Consider the following 22,101-nt stretch of genomic DNA (forward strand, 5'->3'; position numbering starts at 1 on the left):
GGGGGGGGGGTGTTTAGTCCCGAACAAGAAGGAAATCTGACTTGGTCTTCAGCATGACAGGATGGACCGCAAGGACGTCCCACTGTGCGGACAGCCAGACACAGAAAGAGACACCAGGTGACCTCGCGTACATGAGCAGAGTTGAACTCGGGAATGGCGGGCGGTCACCAGGACGGGACGGCAAGTTACCGACCGGTGAGCGCAGAGCTTCTGTTTTGCCGGGTGACAAGGTCCTGGAGGTGTAATGACACATGTAGAGATCCATTTTCTTTTAAACTTGAAAAAAGGAGGCTTTGACACCAATGGGCTTCTGTTTAGTGAATTAATGGGTCACTATAACCAAACGATTGTCAGTCACAATTTAACTGAAAACCAGAAGGGTAAAAATAGCAAAGACTAAACACACGGGACCCTTTCTGCGTCCTCGCCCCGGGAGGTGTGTCTCTCCTGCACGAGCCCAGCTCTGACTGCTCGTCTGCTCCGTCTGCTCCGTCTGCTCCGCGGAGGGACGTGGCCGAGCCCGGCGCTGTCAGGCCAGGCTCTGCCGGGAAGCAGCGCGGTCTGCATTTGGGGACTCCAGGTCCCCACCGGTTGCATGAAATGGAAACTGATGTTAACGGGAATATTCCAGGTCGTTTCCCTCCACCCATGTAGCAGCTGGAACCGCCGAGGGCAGGCAAGGTCCCCTGCCCCCAGCTTCCGGAACCGGGCCCTGTTGTCAGGACCCACGACGGCAGAGGGCTTGTATCCCGTCCTGAAAGGCAAATGTGCAGTCTACCGTGGCATCCCGCCAGCTGCTGCTGCTCCAGGAGCTTGGAGGTAAAACGGGCAGGGTTGAATGTCGGGCCCACGTGGGGATTAAGGCTTGCCTGCTTTCCAGACGTGGCTCCGTTGCTGTGAAGCTGACCCAGTTCTCTAATAGCTGTTACCTCGACCCAGGGTTTCTCAGCACCATTAAAGCAGCAGTGCTTTTTTTATTGTCGTATATCCTTAAAATTTCTCCTTCTATGTATTTCTACTGGTCGCTTTCCTGAAAGATAAACATTGTCATTGGCTTACGACCGTCTCTCCTGAGCTGTTTTCCTTTCCACGCAGGAGACAGGAGTTGCAATGGCGGCTTCCTCACAGGTGAGCTCAGGTAAGGGCCCTTTATTCACGGCGGTCTTCCCGGCGGGGCCGACCTGTGGGTGGAGCGGGCTCTCCCTCGGGCAGGCTCGGCGCCGCAGCGCCCCCTCGTGGCCGCCTCTGAGACTCCAGGGAAGGCTCACCTCGTGCCTTCCAAAGTCTGAGAAAGTGCTGGTAATTTTACTTCCTAATATAGTTAGGGCCTCACCTAATCTGAAGAACGGTAACTGGCTTCACAGTAATTGCGAGGAGATGGGGGAAGAATCGTCAAGCCAGTGTGATGGCGCTCGTGGGGTCTGAGCTTCAAATCTAACACCACCCTATTCTCCAGCCCTGGCTTTCCAGAGGAAGCTGAGCAGGGCCTGACCTGCCAGAACAGTTCAAGAAAGCTCCGTGGCGCTGCGGGCCCCGTCCGGGCGGGAGCCCAATCCGTGCTGCTGTACCAAACCCAGCCACGGGGGGCGCTAACGGGCCGTGGGCCGGAGCCGGGTACACGCGGACAGCGAGGACCACAGAGCCCTGCCGGACGAACGCTCGTCCTCTTCCCGCACAGCGAGGGTGGGGTTGCCGCGCTCCGCTTACCTGGCACGGGGGCCAGGATTTCAGATTCATGGAGAAGCTAGGCAGCTGCCACCCGAGTGCGAGTGCGGGGACAGCGCGGACTGTGCTGGCACTCGCCCCGCCCTCCCCGGAGTGGCCGGACCTGACACTGCACCTCGGGCCTCACAACCCGCTTGCTGGGAGTACTCAGGACTTGGGACGGTGCCGAGAGTGCGGAACAACACCGGCTCCTTTGCCGAAGGTCAGCGAGGACCGGGCGCTCCTGTAGCGCCGCCACTCGGCCACCTGTTAAACTGCGCAGACCTCACGTCCGGCACGCGTCCACACGGGAGCCGACCTGAGCGCTGCGACCACATGGTAGACTCTGCAGACCACCTGTGCTGCTCCTGCGCCCTTGAGCTGCATGAGCTGCATGTTTTTAAAAATATGGAATGGAGGCGTGTTATCCTCCAGCCCAGAATACTGACCATCGTCCATCCTAAGTTTGCTAACTCCGGCTATGCACAGAGTGGGAGACGCAGTGAAGTTCCAGTCTAGAACCAGCTCCGTGGAGCAGCACAGAGGGTCTCTAATGGACGGAAATTGTCCACTAGAAGGCGGCCACCCTGCCTGAAGCCACGGCCACACTTCCTGGCACGGCCCTGGTGTAGTGGCTCTGTCCGTAGTCATTTTAAAAACTGAGTGTCTGTGGCCAGCCCCGTGGCCTGATGGCTAAAGCAGCCTGGTCCACATGGCTGATGGCAGAGTCCAAGTCCCCAACGCAGTCGCGCGAAACACAGCGGGTACAACCGCTGAAATGGGACAGAGGGACAGGGCTTGTGGCGTGACCCCACCTCACGGAAGGCGCTGCCTCCTCTACCCACCTGACTCTGTCTCTCTCTGTCTCACGGAAGGTGCTGTCTCCCCGTCTGCCCACCTGACTCTGTCTCTCTCTGTCTCACGGAAGGTGCTGTCTCCCCGTCTGCCCACCTGACTCTGTCTCTCTCTGTCTCACGGAAGGTGCTGTCTCCCCGTCTGCCCACCTGACTCTGTCTCTCTCTGTCTCACGGAAGGTGCTGTCTCCCCGTCTGCCCACCTGACTCTGTCTCTCTCTGTCTCACGGAAGGTGCTGTCTCCCCGTCTGCCCACCTGACTCTGTCTCTCTCTGTCTCACGGAAGGTGCTGTCTCCCCGTCTGCCCACCTGACTCTGTCTCTCTCTGTCTCACGGAAGGTGCTGTCTCCCCGTCTGCCCACCTGACTCTGTCTCTCTCTGTCTCACGGAAGGTGCTGTCTCCCCGTCTGCCCACCTGACTCTGTCTCTCTCTGTCTCACGGAAGGTGCTGTCTCCCCGTCTGCCCACCTGACTCTGTCTCTCTCTGTCTCACGGAAGGTGCTGTCTCCCCGTCTGCCCACCTGACTCTGTCTCTCTCTGTCTCACGGAAGGTGCTGTCTCCCCGTCTGCCCACCTGACTCTGTCTCTCTCTGTCTCACGGAAGGTGCTGTCTCCCCGTCTGCCCACCTGACTCTGTCTCTCTCTGTCTCACGGAAGGTGCTGTCTCCCCGTCTGCCCACCTGACTCTGTCTCTCTCTGTCTCACGGAAGGTGCTGTCTCCCCGTCTGCCCACCTGACTCTGTCTCTCTCTGTCTCACGGAAGGTGCTGTCTCCCCGTCTGCCCACCTGACTCTGTCTCTCTCTGTCTCACGGAAGGTGCTGTCTCCCCGTCTGCCCACCTGACTCTGTCTCTCTCTGTCTCACGGAAGGTGCTGTCTCCCCGTCTGCCCACCTGACTCTGTCTCTCTCTGTCTCACGGAAGGTGCTGTCTCCCCGTCTGCCCACCTGACTCTGTCTCTCTCTGTCTCACGGAAGGTGCTGTCTCCCCGTCTGCCCACCTGACTCTGTCTCTCTCTGTCTCACGGAAGGTGCTGTCTCCCCGTCTGCCCACCTGACTCTGTCTCTCTCTGTCTCACGGAAGGTGCTGTCTCCCCGTCTGCCCACCTGACTCTGTCTCTCTCTGTCTCACGGAAGGTGCTGTCTCCCCGTCTGCCCACCTGACTCTGTCTCTCTCTGTCTCACGGAAGGTGCTGTCTCCCCGTCTGCCCACCTGACTCTGTCTCTCTCTGTCTCACGGAAGGTGCTGTCTCCCCGTCTGCCCACCTGACTCTGTCTCTCTCTGTCTCACGGAAGGTGCTGTCTCCCCGTCTGCCCACCTGACTCTGTCTCTCTGTCTCTCTCTGAGGAGCGCATGCACCCTCTGGCAAATGTTGACAAACAAAAGTGCCCGTTCAGCTGGGGGAAGATAAATGGAAGTTCAGCGTCTGCCCTCAGGATAGGAAGAGTTTCACAGGAAAGGGAATGTATGTGCCATGCGACAGGACATTTTTGTTAGGAACACGCGGGTTCTGAGTGACATTCCCCTGGAGGACCACGGGCTGTGTTTGTTTTGAACCAACTGGTCGGGACACACCCTCTTTCACCCCCTTTACCCAAACTCCCATTATTTCGGACTCTTTGAATAGAAAACTGCTTCTAGAAATGCTTCTCACCACCGGCACTTCTCGAGCAGTACCGGCCTCGCAGGCAGCTCCGGGGAAGGCTACGAAGGGTGGCAGGTGGTGCGAATGTGGGGTGCGGCCGAGAGGAGGAGGAGGGCGCTGTTTCGCCAGGAGTTTCACCCTCCAAGGCTGGGTGAGCAGGGGTGCAGGGAGTGGGACAAGACACGAGGACATGGCCTTGCATGGCTCACTAGCAGGTTCAGTGACGCTCACGGAGCTCCAGGTAGACCTGCAGGGCCCACAGCAGGACACGGAGCGCCTCCTCCTCTGGGAGCTGGTGACACGCGTGGGGAACACGCAGAGCACCTCCTCCTCTGGGAGCTGGTGACACGCGTGGGGAACACGCAGAGCGCCTCCTCCTCTGGGAGCTGGTGACACGCGTGGGGAATGCACACAGAGCACCTCCTCCCTCTCGCAGCTCCCAGCACATGGGGTTGGGCGGAGCCAAACCGAGGCCATCATGGGCTCACCAGGCTGGACCAAGGCCAAGCAGAGCAGGGCAGAGCAGGGAGGATGGGCAGAGCAGGGAGGGTGGGCAGAGCAGGGAGGGTGGGCAGAGCAGGGCAGAGCCGACCAGGTGCTCCTTTCCCTTAAAAGGGCTGCAGACAATCGTGGCTCGTTGCCAAATGCAAACTGCCACACACAGATGTGCATCCATCCACAGCGTAGACAGCGAAGCCACCATTACGTAACAAGCTTGCAGGCGCAGTGCAGGTGTAGCGAACTCATTTCCCGTGTGCTCGAACTCGCCAGACGGCAGAGGAGGAGCTCCACTCACAGTGGAGGTGCTGCTGCCTGAGGTCACCTGCAAGGTCACCTGAGCAGCTTCCAGCCAGGAGGGACGAGAACGTGGATGAGGGCGTCCCTCTGCCCTGTCCTAATTCTGATCTTACTATTGGCTTGCTGTATGGCCTAGGGTAGTCGCTTTGCACCCAGCAGGTTGGTGTACGTCGTGAATAAAGAGGCAAAGATCCGGGTAAAGACGGCTGACTCGAATGCCTGGCCAGGCTCTGTGGGCGAACATGGCAGCCTGCACAAGGGGGGTCTGGTGCGCCCTTCTCAGCCCGTGTGTCAGGGTGAGTCTGTGCTGGGCCACGTCCTGGAGACTGTGGGATTAGCACAAGACCAAGAACTCTGTGTCATCAGAACCCAGGAGTTTGGAAAGGACATTTCCCCAAACTAAACTAAACATCACTACTCGAAAATAATAAAATGCTACGGAAAGAAAATGTCACCGCCACCACAAATCGACAGTGAGGGCCAGCCCGAGAAAACACCTGGAAAGTAGCATTCAGTTAAAAGCCACCAGAGGAAGCTCCTGCTGTCCCAGTGGCTGGCGTTACTCACCGCAGAGCAGCTGCAGTCTTAGGAGGGAGACGCCAGCTGCCTCCACTTGCAGCCTGGGAGCCGAGACCCGCTCTCCGCGAGGCGGCCGGCTGACCCCACTGCAGCGTGGGGGTCCTGGTCAGGCCGGAGGGTCAGGCTCCAGGGCTCGGACGCGGTGACAGGCCAGCCCAGCTCTCCCCGCAGCAGCCCTCTCCCGGGGCTGTGGTTTCCTGCCCTGTTGTCCCCATTTGTTTTACTAGAAACTCGCGTCATGTCTGGAAAGCACTTCCATTTCCAGGCAAGAGGCCCTCAGACCATAGCGGATTTGGGAGCGCAATGAGACGGGCTTACAGAGAAAGGAGCGGGAAGAAGAGAAAGGCAAGGACGCCCTGAGCCATGAAGGGCAGTGCCGCAGGTGAGCTGGAGCCGGCCCTGAGTCCACACCGCCCCTCGAGGGGCCAGGGATCTTACCGTGCAGCTTCTGAGACCCTGGCGGAGACAGGAGTGGCGAGTCAGGACAAAGGCGAGCGCAGACCGGAGTGTAGCTCAGGAGCAAGTCTGACCTGGGGTTCGTGCCCTCGGGGGTAAACTGCGGGATGCTGTCTAGGTGTGGGGGGAGGTGACAGTGAACAGGACAAGCCGCCTGCCGGGGGCGCTCAGCATCTGGTAACCCAGTTTAACCTGTGGCATAACTTACCACAAGTGTGATGAAAACAGCATAGGGAGAAAAGGGGTTCTTCAGGACCAGCAGAAGGCATAAGGGTTACATCACTGGACTCCCACGTCGTCGACCACTGTTCAAGTCCCAGATCCAGCAGCTTGAAACTCATGCTGGACACCTGTGTGCGTGTGCCCAAAATCCTGGGAGGAGAATGGAAGAGAAGGGATTGCAGCATGGCCATCCCCCGAGGGAGGGTGATTTCTCGCTTTCTATCTCTCTGTCTCTCTAGCAAGCATACATGTACTACAGCAAAAATCTCTCTTAAAAAAAAAAGTTTTAAAAAAGAAAAGGGGTTCTTCTCTTCCCTTTTTTGTAAACACATTTTTTTTTACAAAAAAAAATGTTTTTAAAAAGAATACTTTGGGGCCAGCTGGTGGTGTGGGGGTCAAGGCACTGGACCCCACATACCCCACTGAGCAGTGGGTCCCAGACTCGGTGAAAACCACACCAGGTGCATGAGTGTGTGTGCCCAAAGCCCAACAGATCATGGAGAATTAGGCATTTTGGCATGGCATTGCCCCTGGAGGGTGATTTCTCACTTTCTCTCTGTCTCTGACTCCAGTGAGCACACATGCCATGTAGCAAATTTTCTCTTAGGGTTTTTTTTTTGAGAGGTTTTTGCTATAGGGCCGTGTGCTCCCCAGAAAGACCAAAAGAGACTGAGAGAAAGTGAGAAATCACCCCCAGGGGGAATGGCCACACCGCAATCCCTTCTCCTCCATTCTCCTCTCAGGATCTTGGGCACGCACGCACACGCGCCCGGCGTGAGTTTAAGCCACTGGGTCCAGGACTCGATCTGCAGTCGACTACATGGGAGTCCAGCGACGTAGCCATTACGCCAACTGCTGGTCCCATTTAGGGATTTTTTCTTTTATATATAGGGCGAATGTGATCACCAGAGAGAGACAGAGGGAGAGGAAAGATGAGGAATTACTCCTTCACACCACCGGGTCTGGGACTCAAACCACAGAGCTGGACATGTGGGATCAGTGCCTTAATGACCATGCTACTTGGAGCACATTTTTATTTCTGTATTTATTTTTTAATTTTAATTTTTTTTGAGAGAGAGGTTTTTGCTATAGGGCATGTGTGCTCCCCAGAAAGACAGAGAGAAACAGAGAAAGAAAGGAAGAAATTAACCCCTGGGAGGGTGACCAAGCCACAATCCCTTCTCCTCCCTTCTCTTCTTGGGATTTTGGGCACGCATGCACACACATTTGACATGAGATTTTTAAGCCACTGGGTCCGGGACTCGAACTGCGGTTGTCTGTGTGGGAGTCCAGCGATGTAACCATCACACCATCTGCTGGCCCTGCACATTTTAATAAATAAAAATAAAATGAATATTTTGGGGGCCAGCCCCATAGTCTAGTGGTTAAGGGCACCAGATTCCACGTGGCCATCACAGTTCAAATCCCAGTCCTGGAGGCTGGAAAAACACAGAAAGCGCAGGCACATGCATGTGCCTAATCCTGGTGAGACGGAGAGCTGGAGGGAAAGGATTGTGCCACGGCTACACCTCAGTGGGGGTGACGGTGGGATGTTTCTCTTTCTCAGTCTCTCTCCCTGGAGAATTCATGTGCCCTCTGGAAAGAAAGGGGAAAAAAAGAATAATTTCTTAGGTTCCATATCATCCTAGTCTGTAATCCAGCATCTGGAAAGTGTCGTCCTCCTTTTTGTCTAGAAATAAACTATTTTCATGCATTCAGTTTTTATATCCCGTACATTCCTTCCAGATAAACTGCCACGTGGAAAACTTCCCCGCCGTCGCCTCTCCTGGGCACGCCACGGTCCGCTCAGTTGAGAGCACATCACCCGTTGTCCACCAGGTGGCGATGGAGGCCTGCGGACCGCGGACCGCGGCGGGAACCAAATGCCTGCAGGCTCCGGCTTTCAGACCTTCAGAGCCCATGTGAATAGAAGACACTGACATTTCAGAGCCTCAGATACTGGGACCAATCAAAAATTTTTTTCTTAAAGCTATGTTAATGAAACAGTATGTTTTGGTTGTTTTGTTTTGTTTTTTTAATGTAACAAAACAATACTGACCACCACTGCCTGGGTGGCTTGCTAAGATGTTTTCACTTCTTGGTGACCTGCTCATTGAAGCTATTTTCTGGGGAAGGGGTACTGTGATCCGAGTGTTCCCAAATCTCTTACATCAAGAGGCAGCCGGCCAGGTTGACCCCAGCTGCGGAGGCTGCCAGTGGCCCTGCTGACCCTGCGTCTCTCTGTTTCTCACTGCACTCACGGACTGACTGAATAATAATGCGTGGTCTTGGGAGGAGATTCCCCATCTCTCTGAGTTTCAGATTCTCATATACCAAATCATTTTTTTAAAGTTTCTTTGTTAGGGCCAGAGATGGCATAGCGGTTACATCACTGGACTCCCACATGGATGATCACGGTTCAAGTCCCAGACCCAGTGGCTTGAAATTCACTCTGGGGGCATGTGCATGCGTGCCCAAAATCCTGGGAGGAGAATGGAGGAGAAGGGATTGCTCTGTGGCCATCTCCCCTGAAGTGGCCCTCTCCCCTCTCTCTCTGGCGTGTGCATGTGCCCTATGACAAAAAAAAAAAAAAGAAAACTCTAAAAAAAAAGTTTCTTTATGTTTTGTTCATGACAGAGAGTGCATGAGAGAGAGAGAGACCTTCACCCTGGCCCCGCCGTGCCTGACTCCTGCCCTGTAGCTCCTTGGAGTCCAGACACCTCATACCAGGCCCAAGTGCCTCCGATGGCTGGGCCAGGGGTCGGAGGCAGGGGGCCGCTGCGTGGCCTCCAGCACCACAGTGTGGCACGAGCCCCACTGCACCGCTGAGGCGGGGCTAGCATGATTTATGGAAGTGCCCACTTTTTCTAAGGGGGGAATGATATTTTTTAACATACAGAGAACAATGCCTGTCACATAAGTGTTCCAAAAATGAAACAATTATTTTTATCTTGAACTTTCACCTTATTTTAAAAGTAAGTGTGGGGGCCAGGAGGCATCGTGTTAAGGTGGCTGGATCCCACAAGTCGAGCACTGTTCAAGTCCCAGGCCTGGCAGCTTGAGAATCACACCAGGTGTGTGTGTGTGTGTGTGTGTGCCCAGAATCCTGAGCGGAGAGTGGAGGAGATGGGGTTGGCCTGCGGGTATCCCCCGGGGGGTGATTCTCACTTTCCCGCTCTGTCTCTAGCAAGCTTCTGCCCCATGGCGGAAACTAACGACAAAGAACTGTGTGGCGTTACTTCTAGTGACGTGGTTGCACAACTTTCAATCTGTGCAAGTGAGTGTGTACAAGCGTCTGACGGTGCCTGTGCACACACGTGTGCACCCTAAGTACCCAAGGGCTGTGTCTGGTGCCTGGGGCGGGCTCTTATTTGTAGCTGCTGCAGTCTCTGGCTTGATCGGCCAGTTATGATGACAACAATAACGCAGAATGCACACAGGCCGGCAGGTGGCGCGGAGGTTAGGGGGTTAGACCCCATATAGCTGACTGAGCAGTTCAAGTCCCAGACCCAGAGGCTTGAAAAATACACTGGGCGCATGTGCACACGTGCCCAGAATCCTGAGAGGAGAATGGGGGAGAAGGGGTCGCAGCAAGGCCATCTCCCTGAGGGCGATTTCTCACTTTCACTGTCTATCTCTGTATCTCTCCAATGAGTACACGCACCCTATAGCAGAAGAAAAGAAAAAACACCCAAACGTTACCCACCCGAGTGTGAGCACGTCAAAACACGTTTCCCCACTCCAGTTAGCAGGAAAACTCATAGCACAGCCGTGGACCTGCCCTCCCCAAGCTGTGGAGACAGCGTGGCTCGTGGGACCTGGCTCCAGTGCCAACACAGGGCTGCACTAGGGTCCCAGGACCAACAGGACACTCTGCTCACCAGTCACAACTCGCCCAGACCCAGGAGGCAGGGACAGCGAGGCTTGGAGAGAACTCGCATGACCTATCCCCGGGATGCTGTGGGTCCGATCTCTGCAGGGGTCTCATTCAAAGATAGTGAGATAAATTCCGGTAAATAATATAACTCATGCACTTCCATCAAGGGCTGATGTCAGGTGTTTCACAAAAAGCAGAAGCTACAGCTCCCATAAGACCTCTCTGAACCTCGCCTCTCCCCAAACATCCCTGCTCCTGACAGCTGCCCGGGTTCCCCCTTTCTTGTTTTTCCCACCAATTTGCCAGAGTGTGCACATGTTTGCCAGAGAGAGAGAAAGATGGAGAGGGAGAGAGCGCCCCCATGGACGATCACGTCGTGATCCTGCCTGTCTCTCTCCCTCCTTTCGGGACTCTGGGCGTGTGCACACGTGCACCTGGTGTGTTTCTCAAGCTGCTGGGTCTGGGGCTTGAACTGCAAGGTCCGCCATGTGGGAACCGGCTGCCTGAGCACCGTGTCACTGGCTCGCCCGTCCCCGCCCAGTCTCAACGGCTCGGGCAGTTCTCTCATAGCTTCGCTTCCACGCTGCCTGCCCCTTCTTCCTGGGCACTGGTGGACACCGTCCACCACCCACACACGGCCAGGCAGACGTCGGGGCCTGTCTCCACCAGAAGTGGCATCCCCAAGAACGGATGTCTCTCACTGAGTGTTTTTCTCATGAGAAATTTTCTCAGGGAGAATTCCTAGGAGTCTCGTCCTCTACTTTGCTATATATTAAGAGGAGAGAATCTCTCGGGAGAACTTCCTGTGTAGACTATCCCTCTTCCACTCCGAGTCCAGGTGGCTCACGCCCTGTGATGGGGTAAGAGTGTGGGGCGTGGTGGAGACTGCTGGGCGTCCACTCCCTCGCACCTACGTGCAGACTCTTCCTGGCCCCTACTTACCAGTGAGGAAGGGTTACGACAGGAACCTCGATGAGAGTCCATCAGCCGATGAGACAGGGGACACCGGCGTCAACCCCTGGGCGTGAAACAGGAGGGTATTTAGATTATACTGAAATCAAAGTTGGATCTGCCTTCTAAAACCGTAAGGCAGGACCAGCAGATGGCGTGATGGTTGCCTCGCTGGATTCTCACATGGCTGACTGTGGTTTGAGCCCCAGACCCAGCAGCTTAAAGCAGCTTATGAGGTGAGTGCATGTGCCTTATAGCAAAAATCTCTCAAAAAAAAAAAAAAACAAAAAACTTTAAGGGCATTAATAAAAGTTTTTATAATGAGCACCTCAAACTAAGTGAAATCCAAATGTCAGAACCATTGGTTCTAGAACCTGGAACTGGGGGAAGCTTAGCACCCGTGCAGCAGAACGTCCCCATCGTGGGGACACCTGTTCCTGGATCCTCGGCACATGTGCATCCATAGGCTTGACCATAGCTGATGTATCAAAGTGTCACCCATGCGACTGGGTCGTGGAAGCATAACTCTCACAAAGTGTCCCAACCCGGGGGGACTGTCGAACGGGTTTCCTGAGTGAAGGAGTGAGAGCCGGGACAAGCAGCGTAGTGTTACAGCATGGAGACGACACAGTGTCTTCAGGGTCGCGGCATCTATTGTGAGCAGCACGGAGACGACGCAGTGTCACAACGCTCCAGGGTCGTCTGGAGACAATGTAGTGTTACAACTCTTCAGGGTCGTCTGGAGACTGTGTGGTGTTTCAGCTCTTCAGGCTCTCCAGGGTCGTCGTGGTCTTCCGGGTCGTCTGTGTTGTCTTCCTGGTCGTCTGGCTACTGTGGGCCAGGCATCGTGGTTATATACATGCTGGTGGGCCGTGATTGGTTGAATGAAGGATTGTAAAAGGTGGGTTATGATTGGTTGCTTCTGTGCACCAATCATGAGGTGCCGGATATGCAAATTTGAGGGATTCTAAGCTCACCTATTTGCTATGGGAAGTGGCCAATCAGAGTATGGTTCTGAAGGTGAGGTTTTTGAAGGGGAGCCAATCATGGCCTTTGGCATTGTGTAATTGTTTGCTTTATGAGAAACCGGCGATATTCAGTGGTGCGCAGCCTCCCACAACAAAGGGCTCCACGATGTCTTGAAGGCCAGCGCTCCAGCTGTCCTCACGGAGCGGGTCATGAGAACAGCGCGGCGTCTGCTCCCCAGCCCTCCTCGGTCAGCCACGCTGCTCACACCTGTGGGTGTGAGTCCAGTAAGCCTCTGTCCCTCACGATTCACCTCCTCAGGTCCTTCCGTGAGCCGTGCGATGTTGGATTAATGCAGGTTCTCTGCCCGTCTGACACTGATGATTGGTTTTGCTGTAGTCCTGGTATTTCTCACGTATTTGGGTATTAGTTCCGCACACAATGTGCAGCTGGCAGATTTTCGTCCCGTTGTGGGCGGTTTTTCCCCGACTGTTCCTTTCTTCGGTAGAAGCTTTTTAGTTTGATACAACCCTGTTTGTTATTTTTTCTCTGCTTGCCCGTGCTTTTGGGGTCATTTCCAAGAACTCTGTCCAAACCACCACTGTGGAGCTGGCCCCTGTGTTTTCTCCTAGTAGTTTTAGTTTCAGGTCTTACACATTTGAGTCTTTACCAATTTTTGCTGATTTTTATAGATGGTGTATTATACTGTTTCTTAAGAGAGATTTTTGCTGTAGGGTGTGTGCGCTTGCCCGAGAGAGACAGAGAGATAGAAAGTGAGAAATCCCCCCCAGGGGGGATGGCCATGCCACAATCCCTTCTCCTCCATTCTCCTCTCGGGATCTTGGGCACGCACGAACACACGCCTGGAGTGAGTTTTAAGCCACTGGGTCCGGGACTCGAACCGTGGTCGACTACATGAGAGTCCAGCAATATAACCATTATGCCATCTGCTGGTCCAGATATTACAAGTTTTTAAACACCTCGTCATCATATCGGTGCTCTAGCTTACCATTGTTCTTTTAAAAATAAGTAAATGACTTATTGCACTGTATTAGCATGTTCGACAGTATTTTTTAATTTGGCTTTTTTCTAAAGAAAGTACTGAGTGACCAAATCCTCTGTAACACAGAAACAGTCCCTCTTCTGATTTTTTTTTTTTTTTTTAGTTTTTGCCATAGGACATGTGCACTCACCAGAGAGAGACAGCAAAAAAGGAAGGGAAAGTGAGAAAGCATCCCCTGGGGAACGGCCATGCCACAGTCCCTTCTCTTCCATTCCCCTCTTGGAATTTTGGGCACACACATGCGCCTGGTGTGTTTTTCAAGCTGCTGTATCGAGGACTCAAACAGTTCAGTAGGCCATGTGGGATCCAGCCACCTTAACCACCACACTACAGGCTAGCCCCATGTGTTTATGTTTTTAAAATATGTTTCGTGGGACCAGCAGGTGGCGTGATGGTTAAGGCACTGGACTCCCACGTGGCCAACTGCAGTTCAAGTCTCAGACCTGGCGGCTTGCTTTCTCACTCTCTCTCTCTCAAAAATTAAAAAATGTTAATAAATAAATAAATTATTCCTTTTAAAAATAATGTGTTTCAAAAATATTAACCCCAACATCTATGTCTGTGAGAGAGTAATGAGAACACTGAAAGAGATATTAAGAAGATTAATTTGAAAAAGATGGAAAAAGCAGAGACTTAAAATAAAAATTATAATAATGAATATACAAAAATGGGATTAAAATATGAGTTTATTCTGATGCAAAAACATGCTAAATCCATGCATAGGTTTTATAATGTGCAGTCTCCCTGACCGTTGTTATGTCCCCCTAACACAGTCAGGCGGGAAACCCACTGGAGAGTAGGCACGGTCAGAGCGGAGAGGGAACCCTGCTGTCTGTGGGCGGAACCACGTCCCCTCAGGCTTCTTACAGGAGGTCCCAGCTGCTGCCCTTCGAGACAGGGGCCCCAGCTGGCTGCTCTCTCCCTCCACCACCCTGCCAGCTGAGGATGCTGAGGGACTGCGGCCCTCAGCAGGCTGGGAAGAGAGCCCTCACCAGGACCTCACCACGCGGGCACCCAGGTTTTCGACCTCCACCTCCAGAACTAGAAAAGGCATTCACGCTGTGGACGCTGCCACGCTGATCTGCCGTGGCAGCCCCAGCAGATTGACTCACCATTTTCCTGCAACGAACAAGAATCAGCAAGAAGACAGGTCACTGACGAACGGCAGCACCGCTGAGTCTGTGGTGAGGGGTCAGGGTCCACGCGGGGCACTCAGAGGTTCTAGCGTCTCCCAGGCCTACAGTAGCCCTGCTGAAGAAAGCCAGGGAAACGCCAGGCTCGGCTGATCTGGCCAACGCCAGCCTGAGTGGCAGCACCTGTTAACACATCAGAGCGCCTGAGAAGTTCCCGCAGGACCCTCACAAAGGCACGTCTCCTCCACAATGGGCTTGCAATGTAAATGGGAGATGCCCTTTGCACCCTGTCACTCCCAGTGTGGTCCGTGACGCAGCAGCATCTAGGACCTTGCTAGAAATGCACTCCTACCCAGTACACCCACATCTCAGCAGGACCCTCCTGAGGGCCCCATGCACAGGAAAGTCTGAGCGGCACTGTCCAACCGCCATCTGCACAGAGCAGGGAAGCCTGGCTCCAGCGCGACCCAGCACCCACTCCGGAGGGGACACACTGGGCCTTGAGCACACACGCTTCAGCTTACTCTGGACCTGGCGTGCTGGGACTCAGAAGCGGGGAACCTTCCAAACCTAACCTGCTCACAGAGTCCCGACGGCTCTAAACCGGGCGTGTCCCCTGCCTGCCTTCTGGAGCGCGCGCGGGACACTGTTTTCATGCGGGCCACCGAGGGCTGAAGCTTGGAATGTTTGTTTGGCAAGGATAGCAGCGATGCCCTCAGGAGCCCAAGCCTGCAGCAGGTGTTTGGTCAACGACCGCTCCCTTACTGGACTCCCTTGGGAATAGCAGGCTGTGAATCATCAGGTGGCGGAGGCCCGTGGCCCGGTTATTACACTCCCGCGGGACTGCCAGGGCTGCTCACTTTAACTAATTGCTGCAGCCCTGGTTTCTGTGGTTGTTGCTATAGGGCGTGTGTGCTCCCCAGAGAGACGGGAGGTGGGAGTGCGGTATGCCCCAGGGTGGGAGGCCGCACTGCGATCCCTGCCATCCCTGCTCTCAGGAGTTTGGGCACACACGCATACTCCATGTGTTTCCCAAGCCACTGGGTCTGAGACTCGAATGTGCAGTCGGCCGTGTGGGATCCAGGGTCTTACCCTCCGTGCCGCCTGCTGCTCCTGGTTTTCTTCTCTCTCCTGTGCTTACTGGGCCAACTACAGTGATGTCACCCTCTGCGAACCTGTGCTGGCCTTCCCTGCGTGAGTCCCTCTGCCGGCTGGGCAGCAGGTGTCTGCAGAGCCACCAGGTCCAGCAGGAGCAGACGGCCTGCCAGGAACGAGGCCTTAGGACACCTGCGGCTGTGCAAGGGTCCAAGATGTGGTAATTAGTGTCAGTTTGCCATCTTTTTCTTTTCTTTTAGAATCTTAGCTGTGGAGTCAGTGGGTGGTGTGGTGGTTATGTCGCTGGACTCCCACACGGTCGACCACAGGTCAAGTTCCGGACCTGGCAGCTTAAACTCACGCTGGGTGCATGTGCATGTGTGCCCAAAATCCCGAGAGGAGAATGGAGGAGACAGGATTGCATGGCCATCCCCAGGGGTGATTTCTCACTTTCGGTTTCTCTGTAGAGTACATATGCCCTATAGCAAAAGTCTCTCAATTAAAAAAAAAAAAAAAAGAATCTTGGCTGTGCCGTAGACAGTTTGAGACTTAAATCATAGCTAAATGACAGCAACATACGTGTTCAAATACACAGGGTGTGTGAAATGGTTTTCCCACCAAGTGTGAGTGGAGGGACTCAGCTGGGGTTCCGTGATGGAACGTGAAACGGAGACTCGCGAGGGGCAGGAGGGAGCACCACGGCAAGCCTGCAGGGCAGATAGAGTGAGGGCTTCGGGGTTCACGGGAAAGTGCACCTCGTTAAAGCATCGGGCCAGTCCCATGGCTCAGTGCTGAGGCCTAGAGCCCAGACGGCCAACCGCATGGTTTGCGTCTTAGATCCAGCGGCTTGAGAAGCGCTGAGCTGGTGTGCACCCAAAATCCCCAAAGGAGGGAGAGAGGGAAGAGAGAGGTCTGCAGGGTGACTGTTCCATGGAGGTGCCTTCGCTTCCTCAAGCAAAAAAAAAAAAAATTATGCAGATATTTCTGGGGTTTTAAGGGCACCAAAATAATGCTTTAATTCAAAAAAAGTACTTTTAATTCAATTTCCCCCCGAACTTTCTGAAGTGCCCTCTGAAGTCAGTAGGAATATACGGAGAAGACTGTGGGGGCAGGCCTCCTCTCCTTAACGGGCACCGCCAGGCCCGGCCCGGCCCGGCCTGCACGCGGCATGTGCCTAGATCAGCTGCAGGAGCTGAGCAGGGCCGATCCTCGTGTGGGGAGAGAGGCCGAACAGAGAACGCACTTCGTCTTCTCCAACCGCAGAGGGGAGCTCCAAACTGGTGAAGGCAATCCGGTGGAAGAGTGCGAAAATCCAGGCCACGATAGAGAACTGGGCTACTATTTCTGGAGGGAGGCAGCTGCGTCAGGCTCCGGGGACCCATTACGGAGAATGAGTCCTGAAGTGTGATGGCACACGGGCACACGGGCCACAGCCTGGCACTCAGCAAAGCCCCTTCAGTTTGGGGCAGGGACCCACATCTGTTCCAGCACTACTGCACTGACGTGGCCGTAGAGTCAGCACCTGGGTCCACACTCGCATCGGACAATTCGAGGTGGCATCGGGACAGTGCATTGGTGGCACTGTCATCACAAATCCACAAAATACAGCTTTATTATGTTTTAAGTTTGCTTGCCATAGAGCATGTGGAGATGGAAAAAGAGAACTAGAGGGGGAAAGTGAGAAATCAACACCCCCCATCCCTGCTGGGGGAAGGCCACGTTGCAATCCCTTCTCCTCCATTTGCCTCTTGGGACTTTGGGCATGCACGCACACATGCCTGGCATGATTTTCAAGCCTCCATGTTGGACTCCAGTGCCTTAATCACCGCACCACCTGCTGCCCGCCCCCCCAATATCATGTGGGTTTGTTTCTTAGATTTTTGCTATAGGGTGCATGTGCTCGCTGGAGAGACAGAGAAAGTGAGAAATCACCCCCCAGGGGGAATGGCCACCTCACAGTCCCTTCTGCCTTCTCCTCTTGGGACCGTGGCCACCCATGCACATTGCCCGGTGTGAGTCTTAAGCTACTGGGTCTAGGACTCCGACAGCAGTCGCCTACACGGGGGTCCAGAGATAACCTTTGCACACCTGCTGGACCCATCATTCGGTTTTTGCTTTGTGTGTGTTTTTTGTTTTTTTGGTTTTTGCCATAGCGCATGTGTGCTCACTAGAGGAAGACAGTGAGAAGAAAAGTGAGACATCGCCCGTTGGGGGTGGCCATGCTGCAATCTTTTGTCTCCATTCTCCTGGGATTATGGGCACACCCACACATGCCCTGCGTGACAGCAGGTCTGAGACGTGAACCACGGTCAGCAACCTGGGAATCCAAAGCCTTAACTACCATGCCACCTACTGGCCCCAAAATATCACTCTTAGGGGTTGGCAAAAAGTTGGAGTGATTTCTGAAAAAGAGACTCTCGTTTGTCAAAGTAAACAGGAACGAGCCAATCAGCTGGGCTTTGCGGTTCAACACAGGGGTTCTCCAACGCCGGTGCATCGGTCCGGTGCATCAGCACTGCCTGGCGAACCGCGGCTCATCTTAGAGTCTTGGGTTCCGCAGGTCTGGGGGTGAGTCTGAGAATTTGCATTTCAAACACAGGGAGCTCTGTTGCTCTAAAGAGTGTTGGAACAGTCTGAATATGCAGGACGGAAACCCCTTTGACAAACAAGGAGGTATGCTGTAATTAGCAAGGCCCTGGAAGGGAGTCCAACCTAGGCTGCAGTGGAAGAGATCACTCACCATTGCTGCAGACGTTACTTGAGCTGCACCTGCCTCTTCCCCCGTGTTAGCTGGGGGCCCGGATGTGGTAATTAGTGTCAGTTTGCCATCTTTTTCTTTTCTTTTAGAATCTTAGCTGTGGAGTCAGTGGGTGGTGTGGTGGTTATGTCGCTGGACTCCCACACGGTCGACCACAGGTCAAGTTCCGGACCTGGCAGCTTAAACTCACGCTGGGTGCATGTGCATGTGTGCCCAAAATCCCGAGAGGAGAATGGAGGAGACAGGATTGCATGGCCATCCCCAGGGGTGATTTCTCACTTTCGGTTTCTCTGTAGAGTACATATGCCCTATAGCAAAAGTCTCTCAATTAAAAAAAAAAAAAAAAGAATCTTGGCTGTGCCGTAGACAGTTTGAGACTTAAATCATAGCTAAATGACAGCAACATACGTGTTCAAATACACAGGGTGTGTGAAATGGTTTTCCCACCAAGTGTGAGTGGAGGGACTCAGCTGGGGTTCCGTGATGGAACGTGAAACGGAGACTCGCGAGGGGCAGGAGGGAGCACCACGGCAAGCCTGCAGGGCAGATAGAGTGAGGGCTTCGGGGTTCACGGGAAAGTGCACCTCGTTAAAGCATCGGGCCAGTCCCATGGCTCAGTGCTGAGGCCTAGAGCCCAGACGGCCAACCGCATGGTTTGCGTCTTAGATCCAGCGGCTTGAGAAGCGCTGAGCTGGTGTGCACCCAAAATCCCCAAAGGAGGGAGAGAGGGAAGAGAGAGGTCTGCAGGGTGACTGTTCCATGGAGGTGCCTTCGCTTCCTCAAGCAAAAAAAAAAAAAATTATGCAGATATTTCTGGGGTTTTAAGGGCACCAAAATAATGCTTTAATTCAAAAAAAGTACTTTTAATTCAATTTCCCCCCGAACTTTCTGAAGTGCCCTCTGAAGTCAGTAGGAATATACGGAGAAGACTGTGGGGGCAGGCCTCCTCTCCTTAACGGGCACCGCCAGGCCCGGCCCGGCCCGGCCTGCACGCGGCATGTGCCTAGATCAGCTGCAGGAGCTGAGCAGGGCCGATCCTCGTGTGGGGAGAGAGGCCGAACAGAGAACGCACTTCGTCTTCTCCAACCGCAGAGGGGAGCTCCAAACTGGTGAAGGCAATCCGGTGGAAGAGTGCGAAAATCCAGGCCACGATAGAGAACTGGGCTACTATTTCTGGAGGGAGGCAGCTGCGTCAGGCTCCGGGGACCCATTACGGAGAATGAGTCCTGAAGTGTGATGGCACACGGGCACACGGGCCACAGCCTGGCACTCAGCAAAGCCCCTTCAGTTTGGGGCAGGGACCCACATCTGTTCCAGCACTACTGCACTGACGTGGCCGTAGAGTCAGCACCTGGGTCCACACTCGCATCGGACAATTCGAGGTGGCATCGGGACAGTGCATTGGTGGCACTGTCATCACAAATCCACAAAATACAGCTTTATTATGTTTTAAGTTTGCTTGCCATAGAGCATGTGGAGATGGAAAAAGAGAACTAGAGGGGGAAAGTGAGAAATCAACACCCCCCATCCCTGCTGGGGGAAGGCCACGTTGCAATCCCTTCTCCTCCATTTGCCTCTTGGGACTTTGGGCATGCACGCACACATGCCTGGCATGATTTTCAAGCCTCCATGTTGGACTCCAGTGCCTTAATCACCGCACCACCTGCTGCCCGCCCCCCCAATATCATGTGGGTTTGTTTCTTAGATTTTTGCTATAGGGTGCATGTGCTCGCTGGAGAGACAGAGAAAGTGAGAAATCACCCCCCAGGGGGAATGGCCACCTCACAGTCCCTTCTGCCTTCTCCTCTTGGGACCGTGGCCACCCATGCACATTGCCCGGTGTGAGTCTTAAGCTACTGGGTCTAGGACTCCGACAGCAGTCGCCTACACGGGGGTCCAGAGATAACCTTTGCACACCTGCTGGACCCATCATTCGGTTTTTGCTTTGTGTGTGTTTTTTGTTTTTTTGGTTTTTGCCATAGCGCATGTGTGCTCACTAGAGGAAGACAGTGAGAAGAAAAGTGAGACATCGCCCGTTGGGGGTGGCCATGCTGCAATCTTTTGTCTCCATTCTCCTGGGATTATGGGCACACCCACACGTGCCCTGCGTGACAGCAGGTCTGAGACGTGAACCACGGTCAGCAACCTGGGAATCCAAAGCCTTAACTACCATGCCACCTACTGGCCCCAAAATATCACTCTTAGGGGTTGGCAAAAAGTTGGAGTGATTTCTGAAAAAGAGACTCTCGTTTGTCAAAGTAAACAGGAACGAGCCAATCAGCTGGGCTTTGCGGTTCAGAACAGGGGTTCTCCAACGCCGGTGCATCGGTCCGGTGCATCAGCACTGCCTGGCGAACCGCGGCTCATCTTAGAGTCTTGGGGCCCGCAGGTCTGGGGGTGAGTCTGAGAATTTGCATTTCAAACACAGGGAGCTCTGCTGCTCTAAAGAGTGTTGGAACAGTCTGAATATGCAGGACGGAAACCCCTTTGACAAACAAGGAGGTATGCTGTAATTAGCAAGGCCCTGGAAGGGAGTCCAACCTAGGCTGCAGTGGAAGAGATCACTCACCATTGCTGCAGACGTTACTTGAGCTGCACCTGCCTCTTCCCCAGTGTTAGCTGGGGCCCTGAGCGGGAGGAAGATCAGAGAAGGCTTACCTGCTACCTAACACACGAGTCAGCCTGTTTTCATACCAGGGCCCAGGGACCGCAGATAGCTGTGGGAAAGGTGCTGGGCAGAGCGGGCAGGGGCCCCCGCGACAGTGCAGGACCCGAGCAGGGCCTGGGTTAGACTCCCGGCTGCATCCTTGCCTGCAGAGGCCAGGCCCCTCCTTCCCTCCAGCTCAGAGAGAGCAGTTCTCATGCCAGGGGCATGACCTGCTTTAGGGACGGCCAGAGTCCTCCCGACACCTGCCACAGGTGTGGTTAAGGTGTTGGGCTCTCACGTGGCCAACCGTGGCTTAGAGGCTTTGACCCAGTGGCTTGGCTTTTCACTCGCCCTGTCTCTCTGGTGAGCACACGTGTCCTATAGCAAAATTTAAAAAATATGAATAGTAAACACAATTAAATAAATACCATTTAAAAATGCCTTCCGCCAAAAGCACCCAATAAGCCCATGAGCCAGATAGCACATCCTTAATGCCATCATGAACACATTTTACGATAGTGTGGCCAATTAGTGGAATGCGGAAGCAGTTGGGGTGCTGCAGATTGTGGACAAGATCTGTGAAAACATAGGGTTCCAATCCTCCTGTCCCAGAGTCTCCTCCCCAGACACCCGGTTCGCCTTCTCAAGCGCAGAGGCTATTCCAGGGGCCAGGCCGCAACCTCTACTGCCTCACCCCAGCGGACTGCGCAGTTGAAGACCCTGAACTCGGCTCCGAAGACGCTCTGAGCTCGCTTGCAAGCTCCAAGTCCCGTCAGTTCCGGGCAACTAAAGGGGAGCTTTGCGCCATCCTAGCCTGCAGCACGCTCTGTGCCCCGCACGGCTTTCCGGTAAATTAGACTTCTCGTCCCTCCTGATTCAGTGTCCCTGAGCAATTCATTCCCAGTACAGAGTGGAATGACATACTCGGGGCTCCAAGACCGCAAAACGTCTTGGGGGATGCAGTCCAGGGCCTGCCAGGCGGCCTGCTGGACAGACCGAGCGGGCCGTGGACTGTGCGGGCGGGGCGTGCTCAGCACCCTGCCTGCCATCGCGCCCTCGGCACGGCGACGCGGGGAGCCAGCCGGGCCCCAGGTGGGAGTCGTCCCCGACACCTGAGGGCCCGCACCTGGAACCCCCGTGCTCACCGAGATGGGTCCTCTCGCGGCAGAGCAAGTCCGCGCCCCGGCCGCGTGTGCGGGAACGCCCCTCTGCCCTGGGCGCTGCGGGGCGCGCACCAACACAAGCCCGACCCGCCCCGCGGTTCCGACGCGTGGGAGGCTGGGTGCGGCCCTGCGTCGCCCGGGGCCGAGCATCACTCTTCAGCTCTCCGGCCTCCAGCACCGCCCCCAGGCCTC

At 54.6% G+C, this 22,101-nt stretch overlaps 2 long non-coding RNA genes across 3 annotated transcripts; both read right to left on the reverse strand.

Moving 5' to 3' along the window:
• Window positions 1-6: 6 nt before the first annotated feature.
• Window positions 7-6,333, reverse strand: LOC114004732 (uncharacterized). 2 transcript variants are annotated; one of them, XR_003546804.1, is made up of 3 exons: window positions 6,243-6,333; window positions 6,017-6,148; window positions 7-1,030 (listed from the first exon to the last, which is right to left on the reverse strand). It is a non-coding gene; the product is annotated as an uncharacterized LOC114004732 (long non-coding RNA). The 2 variants fall into 2 exon arrangements; XR_003546805.1 differs by lacking the exon at window positions 7-1,030 and adding an exon at window positions 4,625-5,325.
• A 43-nt stretch (window positions 6,334-6,376) lies between these two features.
• LOC102479945 (uncharacterized) lies at window positions 6,377-22,071 on the reverse strand. The gene is made up of 5 exons (XR_336554.2): window positions 21,892-22,071; window positions 15,339-15,539; window positions 14,226-14,364; window positions 11,076-11,151; window positions 6,377-6,406 (listed from the first exon to the last, which is right to left on the reverse strand). It is a non-coding gene; the product is annotated as an uncharacterized LOC102479945 (long non-coding RNA).
• Between the last annotated feature and the right edge of the window lie 30 nt (window positions 22,072-22,101).

This window comes from Tupaia chinensis, unplaced genomic scaffold, assembly GCF_000334495.1.
Source record: "Tupaia chinensis unplaced genomic scaffold, TupChi_1.0 Scaffold139767_1, whole genome shotgun sequence".
In the NCBI taxonomy this organism is placed as follows: Eukaryota; Metazoa; Chordata; class Mammalia; order Scandentia; family Tupaiidae; genus Tupaia; species Tupaia belangeri.